The 12,267-nt window shown below is 36.5% G+C and overlaps 1 long non-coding RNA gene across 6 annotated transcripts in view; it reads right to left on the minus strand.

Annotated features, from left to right (window-relative positions):
- The window catches only part of LOC116499383, a 179,906-nt gene that overhangs the window by 78,894 nt on the left and 88,745 nt on the right, over nucleotides 1-12,267 (minus strand). Inside the window, exons 2-3 of one of the 6 annotated variants that reach the window (XR_004254223.1) lie at nucleotides 7,195-7,349; nucleotides 6,232-6,319 (exon numbers count right to left, since the gene is read on the minus strand). The exons of the other annotated variants lie outside the window; for them this stretch is intronic. This is a non-coding gene — a long non-coding RNA (uncharacterized LOC116499383). The remainder of the gene's footprint in view (nucleotides 1-6,231; nucleotides 6,320-7,194; nucleotides 7,350-12,267) is intronic. 6 annotated transcript variants of the gene reach the window in all.

Genomic DNA, 12,267 nt, shown 5'->3' on the forward strand with positions numbered 1-12,267 from the left:
TGGATTTATGTTTTTATGAATTATTTAAAAACTGTAACTTCAGATCTACAATTAGTTTTCAATGAAACAGATGTGAGAAAATAATCACAACTTAAACAGCTTAAAAACCGCTCTGATCTTGACAGAATGCAAAATGCCATGTTTCCAAGCCCACAAAATTCATCACTTGGCAAAAGTGTCATTAATCTCTGCAGGCTTTCTGGCCCTTCCTTACTGTGTTCTGTCAAATGCCATGGATCACCTAGAAATCTGAAAGTCATGATAGAGAATTTTTTTTTTCTTTAATGAGAGAAGGAGAAAAAAAAAATGATTTCACATTAAAAAAAAAAAAAAAAAAAAAAAAAAAAAGGAAAGATAAAAAAGATGATCAATGTAGGCATGCTTTACCTTTGTATAACATTACACCATGCTAGCTCACTTATAATGGAAAACTGATGACTGTATTTTGCCATGCTTAGGATTTTATGTTTGTTTTCCCACTTTATATATATATTTCAACTGGAACAAATACAAGACTGGCTAAATCTAAAGTACTGAGCTCTTGCTGACTCCAATGGCATCCCATGAGCTGATTCGTCTTTTCCCTCACAAAAATTGTCTCCTTTACCTTAAGAGACGCCCCACATAATGCTTGAAGACACATCCTGTATCTTTTCTTTAGGCAGATTGATAGGGATCTACTCCAATCATTCTAAATGTCATCAGGTAGTCTTCTACTAATTCTAGTAACTGCACCACCTTCTAACAACTTGTACAATAAAGCTTTGGAGTTTCATTTAGGGACATTTTGACTTCAAAATATGTATAGAGAAAAAGCCAACACCACATAAAAGGAGAGAGTTGAAAGTACAACTTTTGTATACTCATGAAAACATAACATGCAATATCTGAGACTGAGAAATCTAAGGACAAGAAGTGAAACTCTTAAACAATTCATTCAATATATTTTACACACTTTTCAGGAGGAGACCAAAAATTCATGGCAATTTCTAAGATGCATTGAGGTGTCATTTTGCCATTAAAATATAAGATCTAGGGCTTTGAAGTTAAATGAACACCTCTGATGTAATTATTCACTTTGTACTAAATGGCAGCATGCACTACAGTAAGTACAATTGACACTTCATATCCCTGTGCTTATGTTTCTACTCATTCTGATTGTGTTTTCTTAAAAATTATCATATTATGATTCACAGTCCTGGTGGGTGCAAAATGGCTATGGATGTCTCAAGCTTTTGTTGGAACTTAGATAACTAGAAACACTTCAGGGCAAATCTGCAGAGGCTGATTCTGTATTCAAAGCCATAAAGTAAGTGTATTCACTATGAAGTTCTGACTTCCTTTACAAGTCTTCATCTTAATGACCCTGGAGCTTCTCTCTACTTAGAAATAAATTCCAGGTGGGCTTTCAGCTGACCTGACTTTGTGTTTAGTGAAGACTGAACTCTGAATAAAATTCAGGATTTCACACGACTATGCAATAATCTCCAATTACCTCAGCAAATCTTGGCTAAGGATACATACAAAAAAGCATATCGCTGACTTTACGTTCATATGTAATCATCTTTTGGAAAGAAGGAAATAGAGAAAGAGAGGGAGGGAGGGAGGGAGGGAGGGAAGGAAGGAAGGAAGGAAGGAAGGAAGGAAGGAAGGAAGGAAGGAAGGAAGGAAGGAAGGAAGGAAGGAAGGAAGGAAGGAAGGAAGGAAGGAAGGAAGGGGAAGATAAGGGGAAGACAAGGGGGTGAGGGGAGGAAAGGAGGATAATAACTTCTTTACTGGATCAAAACTTCCTGAGCAAGAAATCTCTGTGCTATTTAAATATCTTTTCAGTATTTAGTTTGTTACTCTACTCAAAGAATTCATTAACTGCCATTTATGCAAATTCCATTCTGTACTTACAAGATTTTTTCCATTGAAAAGAAATTAAAAAAATACCAAACATTATTGTTTTATTCTCCACTGGCTAAACCTTTTACGAATATTACATTCTGTTATAAACACATGGATTGTCACAACCTATATAAAATAACTTTCAAACATTGTGAAAGAAAAATCCTGCTTACAACTAGGGGCTTTTAACCTAATTAGCATAACTAAGCATAAAAAATAAATGATCAGAGACTATAATGTGAAAAATAATTGAAAACAATGGCTATGTTTCAGAACTGTACAAATCAGACCAATGGTTTGTCTTATATTATTACGGTCCAAGGAAGAAGGATGGTGAATAAATGGGAAATAAGTACTGTAAAGATGTGTTTAGGGAACTTATACTGAGAGTATGCAATCCAAATTACCCAAGTGGATTTAAATATTTGAGTTTTATTTAGCTCTCCTGTCTGTATTGGCTAGAAGGAAAGTTAATAACAATCCGTTCGTGCAGTCTTTATCCATAAGAGTAGAGGGCTGAAGACAGCAGTTCTAGAAAGTGATGTGGAAGTCAATTAGTGGTAACATGCATAGGTACAGTGCTTCCCAAGGGAGTCCTAATTTATCTCAAAAAGCAGCAATGATAGCAGGAAAGGTGATCAAGATGGACAGAGGAACTTTTAAAACCTGGGAAGCTGATATAAACATAAGAATACATAGAATTTGAAGAGGCTAGCATTATGGAGAAAAGGAAATCAAGAGAAAGGATGATCCACAGGGCTTTCCATTGCAGGTCTGAGCTAGCTAAAGGATGCATAAAGAATCTTTCATGTCCTGCAATCCACCAAGCTGAAATTGGAGGAAGTCCCCAAGGAGTTTTCCAAAGAATCCAGCCTTAGAATATCTGTTCTGGAAAGGGGATCTATATCAGAATCTACTACTGTGCCTTAGGGTTGTTTAGCAGAACACCTAATTCAAATAGATTTTAATATAATTTGCTCTGAAAAAATAAAAAAGCATCATCCAGTCTTCCTTTCTACTGCAACCAAACAATACTCATTAGCTGACTTGAGAACTTGAGAATAGTTATAGAAAGTTAGGCAGCTAACTTGAAATTTACCCAACTTTGAATTTGTTGAGAATATTATTCTTAACATTTATCAGGGAATTGGAAGTGCAGGATTGCCATGTTGTACGCAGTCATAGCAAGTTCTTCCAGTTTAGTTGATTTGAATATAACACATAGACACTATACCATCATTTGGTACAGTAAGCATCCCTAAAATTAAGAATTTCATGGAAATTATCAATAAAACAAACCAAAAAAAAAAAAAAAAAAGGCTATCCCATTTGTTTGTCATTTCCACAAAATAAAATAGTTTACGTTGTATTATTCTCTATGTTGCAGTGATATCAGACATTTGGTTTCAAGTGATCACTAAAGAATATTTATGAAACGTTCTCCTCCTAAGGGAAAAAAAAAAAAAAAGAAAAAAAAAAAGGCTTAGTACTTGTGGCAAGTCTTTTTATGTGTATACAGCAAGTTTTGCCTAAACTGTTCATGAATCGATCAGTCTACAAATACAATGAGCTGTCATCTATGTGACGACCAGAAGGTGGCATAATTTCTACATTGATTGAAGCCTGTCAGCTCCACTGCTGAGCGCAAAAGGCAGTTTATTTGTGAGTGAAGATGTTACCGGTGTTCTTGGTTTACAGATGATCAGACCCGATGTTCATGTCGGTCTCAGTTATGCTTTTTCTTGTGTTTCCTTGTTACATCGCCATTAAAATCACTTGTTGGCTTTATGCATTTTAACAATATCATATATTTCGGTTGCAGTGATAATGTTTGAATGCGCTGTGTTATTTTACCCTTAATTTCCACTACTTAGTTAGATTTGTGGTTGTTGGTTGTTTTTATGTTGTTGTTCTTTTCTCCCAGGGGAAAATAATCAAAATTGTCTTTCATTGCTAACTGAGTTATGCTATCTGTTAGTCATTATGTACCCGATGCTAGACCTCTGAAGTCAGTGGAAATTTTGCATAACTGTTCTTTAAGTGGTAAGATGTATTCTAAGAGCCTTTTGCTTTCCCTTTATTTGACTTCATATATGAGGATATTTTGTGAGGGAGATTTGACTACTTTCTTCAAAGCCGCTACCCTATCTGTCGTATACAGATTATGCTATTCTGTTAAAGAGGTCTCATTTCAGGGTAACAAGGCTGTTACTATCTTTATCAGATCTCATGTATTCCCAGATAATTTCAGGACTGATTCATAAAACTCACCATCAGTTGCATTTACCTGTTTCTCTGACCTTTTCTCACATCTTTCATTCCTCACTCTGATTAGAATGTAAAAATGCACCTGTAGCTCTTTCTTCACTTATCTTTGGATGTTTTGCATGAAGGATGCTATTTACAAATAAATTGAGTTGACTGCTCAATAACCCAGTCTATTTCCTATAGAAATATGGATCTTTTAATTTAGAGTTAAATCACCTTTCAGTGAGATATTGGATTACTTCTATATAACAGAACTTTCATGCAGGGAATGGCTATTTTATTTTGCCTGAAAATTTGATATCTGTAACTCCACATCTGTGATTTTAAATGTTTTTATGCTTTACTACGGCACTTCTAAAAGGAATGAGAACATGACATAATAGTGCACTGACAAAGTTAATTTGCAGCAGCAGAGTTTGGATCATACCTCTAAATTTATATTTTATTTTATTTTATTTTATTTTATTTTATTTTATTTTATTTTATTTTATTTTATTTTATTGTTAGAAAGGTACCACTTTTAGTTACAGCATTTTTATTTTAAGAATTTATTATGCCTTCATCTCAGCAAAAGCAGCTTCATTGGCTATTGTGCCTTTTGACATGGCTTAGCTGTTGGCATAGCCAGGTCAACCTGAAAGTAGATGGGAAGTCTTCTGCATGTGGGAACAGAGGAAAGGCAGCACAAGGGGTGTAGCAGACAGCAGAAGAAAGTCAGAGGCTCAGTATTGCTCTGCTACCCTCCTGGTTTCAATAACATCTGCATAGATGTCCCCTACAGAGTTCAGCACAGCGTCAAGTCTTGGGCTGGGATGCGTTCAAACACAGGGAAAACAAAAAACAAAACAAAACAAAACAAACAAACAAACAAAAAAAAAACCATAATCGACTGCCACTGGTGGTAATGATGATAGAAGAAAATTAAAGAGAGGTTACAGGAACTTCTGCTCTGCCATATCTCTGCTCACACAGACCATGTAAGCAGAGCAGCACAGACGGTGATCAGTAGTATAGCTTTTAGTTATCTGTACAGACGAGGCACAGACTAGGACTCTGCTATCATAGATGCTAACCAAATACAGAATGCCTGGAAGGGTTTATACTGGAAATTTGAGTCAAATTTCACTAGTTCTTCAGCTGCCCTGAATTTTCCATTTTTGTTTAGAAACATCAGGAACAACAAAAGCCTTCCCTTAAATATATATATATATCTGTATCATAGACGTTTCTGAGAATCTCTTGTACAATTTTCCTGTAGTTATCTGTCAAAAGCATAAAAATTTAAAAAATAAAAATAAAGAGGCAAACAAAAAAGAGTTTTTATCAGCATTTTTTTTTCATGTTGCTTAGATAAAGACACATGGCTTGATTTTAAAATCGAATGTTGAAATTTTAGTTAATAAGTCCATCAAATCAGCTGGTAATTTCATATGTGGAGTATTTTAACCAACTAATGGAAAGAAATGTTGAAAGAAAGAAAAACTACTTCTAATCTTTAAATAGCCTCAAATACAGAAATATCAAGATGAATAAAACTTAATCTTGGGAAGACAAATCGGTAACAATGTAGATGATCTGCTTTAGAACTAAAATCACATTTAAGCAGTCATAATCAGGTAGAGATGTTGACCTAAAGCATTAAAAAACTGTCATACAATATTTTTATTGATGCTTATTCTTCCAGATATTGGATCTATTAGAGATCTGAAAAGGAAAAAGTTAAATACAACCTGATTGCAGATATTCAAAAATCAATCTGAAATTTTTGTTTTGAAACTGTAATGCCTGCTAAATGAGTCCTTTAAGAAAAAACAAAACAATACAAACAAACAAACAACAACAAAAGAAAAAAACACAAGAGCTCCTACATAATATAAGAATCCAATTGAGTCATGCACTTTCAGACCTATGTCTCACTCTCTCACTCAGTTTAACAAAATCTATTTAAACCTTTTAAAGCTGTGTGCTTTTTATCTACTACAGCCTGTTGACAGGGATTGCTTCATATATGAGGCACTAAGTCAGCTATTCAGATGTGCTTTACCTTCAGCTCTGCTTGGCTTAATACGGTACCTTTTTTCTCCATATAATCAAGCAATCCCACAAGGAAATCCAAGTGAAAAACCTCTCTTGTTCTCCAAATATATCTTGAGGGTTCAAACTGTGAAGTGAAAGCAGTTGGACATTTTTTATTAAAAATAAATAAATAATTAATTAATTAAAAAAAAAAAAAAAAAGTGAGCACATTAACTAAATGAAGCTGAGGAAGGAAATGAACTATTTCCTATCGATATTCTTTGGAAAATTCAGTTTCCTTCTCTCCCTTTATTTTAATACAAAATTCAAACTACTGCTGAGAAATCTCTTCATTGAAACCACTGGACAAAAATAAAAATAAAAATAAAAAGAACAAAAACAAATAAACAACTGTGAAGTATTTGGATTTAATCAAACAGTTTTAAAAATGTATTAATGAATAAATATCAGGACTGATAATGTCTTGTGGCAGCATCTCCAAATTCATTACAGTCCCACTAATATTGTGCAAGTGTCTTACTGCCATTATACAGATGTGTAACTCCAGACTCACCAGAAAATTTCTGACCATACAGACACTATTTTGTTTTTATTCCATGAAAATGACCCAGATTCTTAGCTGAATAAGAATTAAAATTGTGTCGATATTGATAGTTCTCTCCCCTCTTGTTATACTCCCCTCTGTGGGCCGAATCCTCCTTCAGGCCACATCCACTGGCTCTACAGGGGGCTCCTCCACAGGCTGCAGTGTGGAGATCTGCTCCATGTGGGACCCATGGGCTGCAGGGGGACAACCTGCTCCACCAGGGGCCTCTCCACAGGCCTCAGCGGAATTGCTGCTGCGAGCCTGGAGCACCTCTTGCCCTGCTGTTGCAGGAAGACCTTGGGGTCTTCAGGGCTGGTTCTCACTCCTCTCTCCCAGCTGCTGTTGAACAGCAGGTGTTTTTTTCCCCTCTTTCAGAAATCTGCTCTCCCAGAGCCCCAACCAGTGTCACTCACCAGATCGGCTCCAGCCATTGGTGGGTCCCTTTTGGAGGTGGCTGGAGCTGGCTGATATGACATGGGCCAGCTGCTGGGCTCTTCTCACAGAGGCCACCCACACAGCCCTCTGCTACCAGAACCTTGCCATGTAAACCCAGTACATTATTTCAGACCTGTAGCATGAGAGGAAACAAGCAGATGATACTGATGATACTTTGCTTAATATCTGATGCTGGGCCAAAGAAATTTAAACTGGATTCTCAGCCCACATTTATCTGAACCATGGGAATATAGGACTGTGGAGGCTGGAAGAGATCTCAGGAGATCATCAGGTCCAACCATTGCATAGGACAGTATTAAGTATGTCAAGGAAGAATCCACAAATATATTTATTTATTATTTATTTATATATATTTACCTTCTTTTATTGCGTTCGGTTGGTTGGGGAAAAGTTCCATGCATTGTAAAGTTAAACTAGTGTAAGCCTCATAAAATAACAAATCCTCTTTCCCAGGCTGCCTCCTGAAAACTGACTGGCCCTTTTTCATACTGTGTTATCTGTTAGTTTTCTAACTCAAACTTATGTATGTATGTATACACTGTGCACTTAGTATAATCTCCAGGAAATTTACACAATATAACATAACTAAAAATAAGAAAAAAGTCAATACAGAAAATAACATACCCTTGCAAATATATAGTTGCCAAACAACTTGCTCCTAGAAAGCTGGAGTTAATGCAATGAAATTATTGAGCTATGCTGAGCCATTGAAGCAATGATCTTCATTCAAGAGATAAAGTTTCACACCTCTGGACCAGCCAAGAGCCAGCTGTCAACAGTTGTGTGCTTTCATTTCCTCTTAACACTTCAAACCTAAGGATGGTCAGGGGCATCCTTAACTGGTTGCCACTTCTGAGACAAAGTAGGCCAGTAGTCATTAATAAGCTGAACCAAAACCAGTGAGAAATTCCCTGCACATGGTAGATCACCACCTATCACAGAAGCTGATATTTCTGAGCAGTTTTCAAGGTTGCCCAATATCAAGTGCATTGGAGCAGTCAAATTGGGAGGTACCAAAAGCACAGATCCTCTGGGACAGCTCATCAAGATAGGAAAGTTCCTATTATCTGGCAGCCTGGGGCAACCAAAACCCCACTTAATTACTGCTCTTCAGACAAGGTGGAGACCTGCATTTAAAAACTGTGTGTGCACTGAGAGAGCAGCACATAAAGCTGAAATGGAAAACTGGCTCCCTGCCTCACAGTTTCCAAGTCTACGTCCTTGAACAACAAAAAACTAGTGGGGGAGGATGCCATCCTGCCTGCTATTTTCCTAACTTTGTCTGTTAAGTGCAGACAGCCAGTCACCATTGCGACTCTGTTTCAGAAAGTGGGGATATAGCTAGCTCCCCAAAAGGAGAGCCATTCCTATCTTCCTCCCTGAGAACAAATCTCTGCTCCATAAAGTCTTTGAACAGAGCACAGTATTTCTTTTTCTCCTAATCCATAATAATTGTATTTCTATGAATTGATCTTTTGGCAAAATATTCCAAGCTGGCAAAATGCAGTCTGTGCTCAGCTTAGGTAAGGGACCTATAATTGATGTCACTGCATATTGTCAATTGTGAATGCCAAATTCTTGTCCGTATAACAATGACATTGTTTGCATATGTGCCTCATACACAGTAGCACCAGTGTGTTTTTCAACTAGTAGGAAAATAGTTATCAGAATCTGTTTAAACACACTGAATAAGATGTTCATTTAGCACTGTTATACCACATTGACTCTAGAACCATAATTTCCCATATCACTGCTCCTTCTCAGATGTATGAATTAGGCAATGAAAAAGAAAACTCAGGATAGTTCTGAGATCCCTGCCATGGTATTTTCCTTCCTACCCTCCTGAACCTCCATTTCAGACTGGAGAAGGTCTGGAGCCACGCAAGATAACTAAGGTCAAAAGTTAAGAACAGGCTTGCACACACTCAGAAAATCATCTGCTAATGTTTGTCCTTATCCATTTGTTTCTTTAGGAAAAGAAAGCCATATTTGGATTTGGTACTTGGTAAGCACCTCCAATCCCTTCTCAACCCCCAGGCTCCTGGTTAAAACATTATTAGCTTCCAAATGGCTGGCTTTGCCCATTGTACAGGGGTGTCTCCAATTATCTCATGTACACTGACACAAATGCTCTTCGTCCTCAAAGCTGCAGCTATGAGCCTTAACATCTTGCTCTGGGCATATGAAGCTATATATAATGATGGCAATTGGTAATGTTGAGTTTTGAAACTTGAGTGACACCACTATGGATCTGGGAAAAAAGAATTAAAGGGAAAAGGGCATCCATCTCGGTACAGTGTAGTTACATTGTCCACTTTCTCTTTGTTAATTTAGAGCCTGCCTTAAATTATTAATCTCTTTTTTCTTATGAAACAATGACTTACGTGTAATACTGCTGACTTTCATATTAACATTTTTGACTGTTAACCACTGGTTTTAGAAAGAAAGGTTTTGACTGAAACAAAATACAAGAATATACTCATCAGTCAAAACTGTCTTTGCTGTGGAAGGGAAGCAAAGATGTACAATAAACAGACATAAAACCATTTTGGGGACAGAAATTAAAATGTACAATTTCCTCTGAGAAATTCAGAAAATGCCATTATTATGTATGTGATGCAGACCCTCGCACAAATGTAAGAAGTGATGTTTTGGGAAGGATGTTTTGATGTGTTATAAAATGGAATTCACATTTTTTTGTAATGTTTCCAGCATTAAGGTCTTGCTAAACAGCTTTTTCTGGGCAACAAAAAACAAACATTCCCTCTTTCTAAATAATTAGTGACATTTGAAAGTGAAATTGAGTTGTCAAAACTGCTCTATTCTTTGAGAAGAGCATAGAAAGACATTTATTTATCTCCCAACTACACAGTTGGTTTTCTGTGCAATCTGAGATTGCAGTGATATTGCTTTAGTTATCCCCTACAAACTAGCATTAATTATTCCTCACTCCACTGATTTAACATCGCTTCTCTATGTGTACCACAGAAAGGACAAGCACAGCGGGATTTTACTCTGTCTCAGTTCCACCACTGTAATACATGCATCTCCTTACTGCAAATGCTTACTCCTTGATTTAAATGCTTCTTTTCTTTTCCATGAAGTGGCACATGAACAATAAGCATAAGGTGGCTAGTATTTCCAACTCAGCATAGCAGTCAAAGGAACATGCTGCAGACCCAATTCAGCAAAGCACTGTGACAGGTATACAGGACGAAGCACACAGGTCTACCATCAGTAGGATCACTTCTACTTTTGCACTTAAGCAGACTCTCAAAGGCTTTAGCAGAGTACAGCTTTTAGCAGTAGACATATGTTAGATGCATTAACATATAGTTATATGTTTGTTGTTTTTTTTTTTAATGTTGCAGTGCACATGGGCTGTTACAAATCCATGTCCTCTTTTTTCATCATTCAAAAAGCACCTACTACCATCCTCTTCTGATGTTAAAGTATCTATTGCAGAAGAAGAGGAGAGAGAGATTTGAAAAGAAAGACCTTCATAATAACTAGACATCATTTTTCTAACAATGAATACCTTCTTCTCAAAGACATTCATCTCTGTGAAGAACTTATTTCTACCTAGTATCACAGAAAAAGAGCAACAGTGTCAGGTTTTATTTTACTAAGTGCATGCAATATAGCAAAAGTTATTCTAACCAAAAACATATGTCTGCTTGTAATGGGTAATTCTCTTTCCTTCCAGCTACTGCTTGCACTGTCTGCAGGTCTAGGATTTGTCTCACCAGACATGGACTGCAGGGAGCCTTTCAGCTCACCTGAGGTGAACTCGAGGAGCATGGGATAGGTCTGACATGTGATTCTTCCTCTCTTAACACAGATATCTGCAGCAGTGCAGGTGAACTGCGGGTTAGGAGTGCCTATTTCATTCCCTGATGTTCTCCTGTAGGCATGCACTGTACATGCATTTATACATTAAATGCATTAAGTAATTCCAGTTTATGAGTCTGGCAACAATGTGTTGCCAATGTAAGGCCAATGCTGTGGCCTTAGTGATTCTTTTCTGAAAAGTGACATGACTAGACCAAAGATGAGTTGTTTGTAGTCTTTTGTTTTAATTCATCTTAATTCTCATGTTTTAACAAAAAAATAAAATTGCAGCAAGCAAGCCACAGAAATTAGTTATAACTACAGGACATACAAAGAATACGTAATAGTCTGACAAAAGGCAGATGATTTATTATATTTCCTTGAGTTATTGATAACCTTTAACTCATCAATAATGAGTGGAATAAATGATGTATTCAGAGAAAGACTCTGTGTTCTGTTTATGCAATACCACTTGATGATGAATGTGTTGTAAGGAGTAAAGTCTAGGCCTTCAGAGCTAGAAAAGTTTCTGTGAAGGACTTTGTGGAATAATGAGAGAATAATGCATTTTTTTAACTGAATACCTTATGTTTTTCTTCTCTGGAACAAGTGTCAATTTTCAGCTGTCAGTAACTTGCAAGTAAACCCCACTGAAATTCTCTGTAACTACAGATATGGATCAGTAGGGGAGTAGTCTTTGGGGCAGGTGAAAATGTGTTTCGTTTTGAAAGATACTTGTATTCTGACTCTGTGCATTCCTTTTTCTCTCACTCGGGGCAATATAATTAGAAGTATGGATAAGAAAAAATAAAATAAAATAAAGATCATCCCTGATGGAAGAATTTTCTATCAGAAAGAACTAGTTTGTTGAAACAAACAAAAAAAAAAATCCTGGGAGGGGGCTAATTAATGCACTTGCTTCAACAGACCAAAATCACTTCATTTTGATCTCTATCATTTTGACTTTCAAATCATATATTTCATAGGATTTCAGATTACATTTTCCTGAGTGTCTGAATTCCTAGGAATTTATTTAAATTCTAGCCTTTCATTTGAGTTGGAAAAAAAAGGAAACTGAAATATAATAATCCCTCGTAGGACAATTCTGTAATTTCATCTGTTACTACTGATTGACAGGTTTTCTTCTTAGGAATTAGATCAGAAGCTGCTTTAAGAGCAAAAAGAATTTCTAGTGAGGG

The sequence above is a fragment of the Aythya fuligula genome, chromosome 1 (genome assembly GCF_009819795.1).
Source record: "Aythya fuligula isolate bAytFul2 chromosome 1, bAytFul2.pri, whole genome shotgun sequence".
In the NCBI taxonomy this organism is placed as follows: domain Eukaryota; kingdom Metazoa; phylum Chordata; class Aves; order Anseriformes; family Anatidae; genus Aythya; species Aythya fuligula.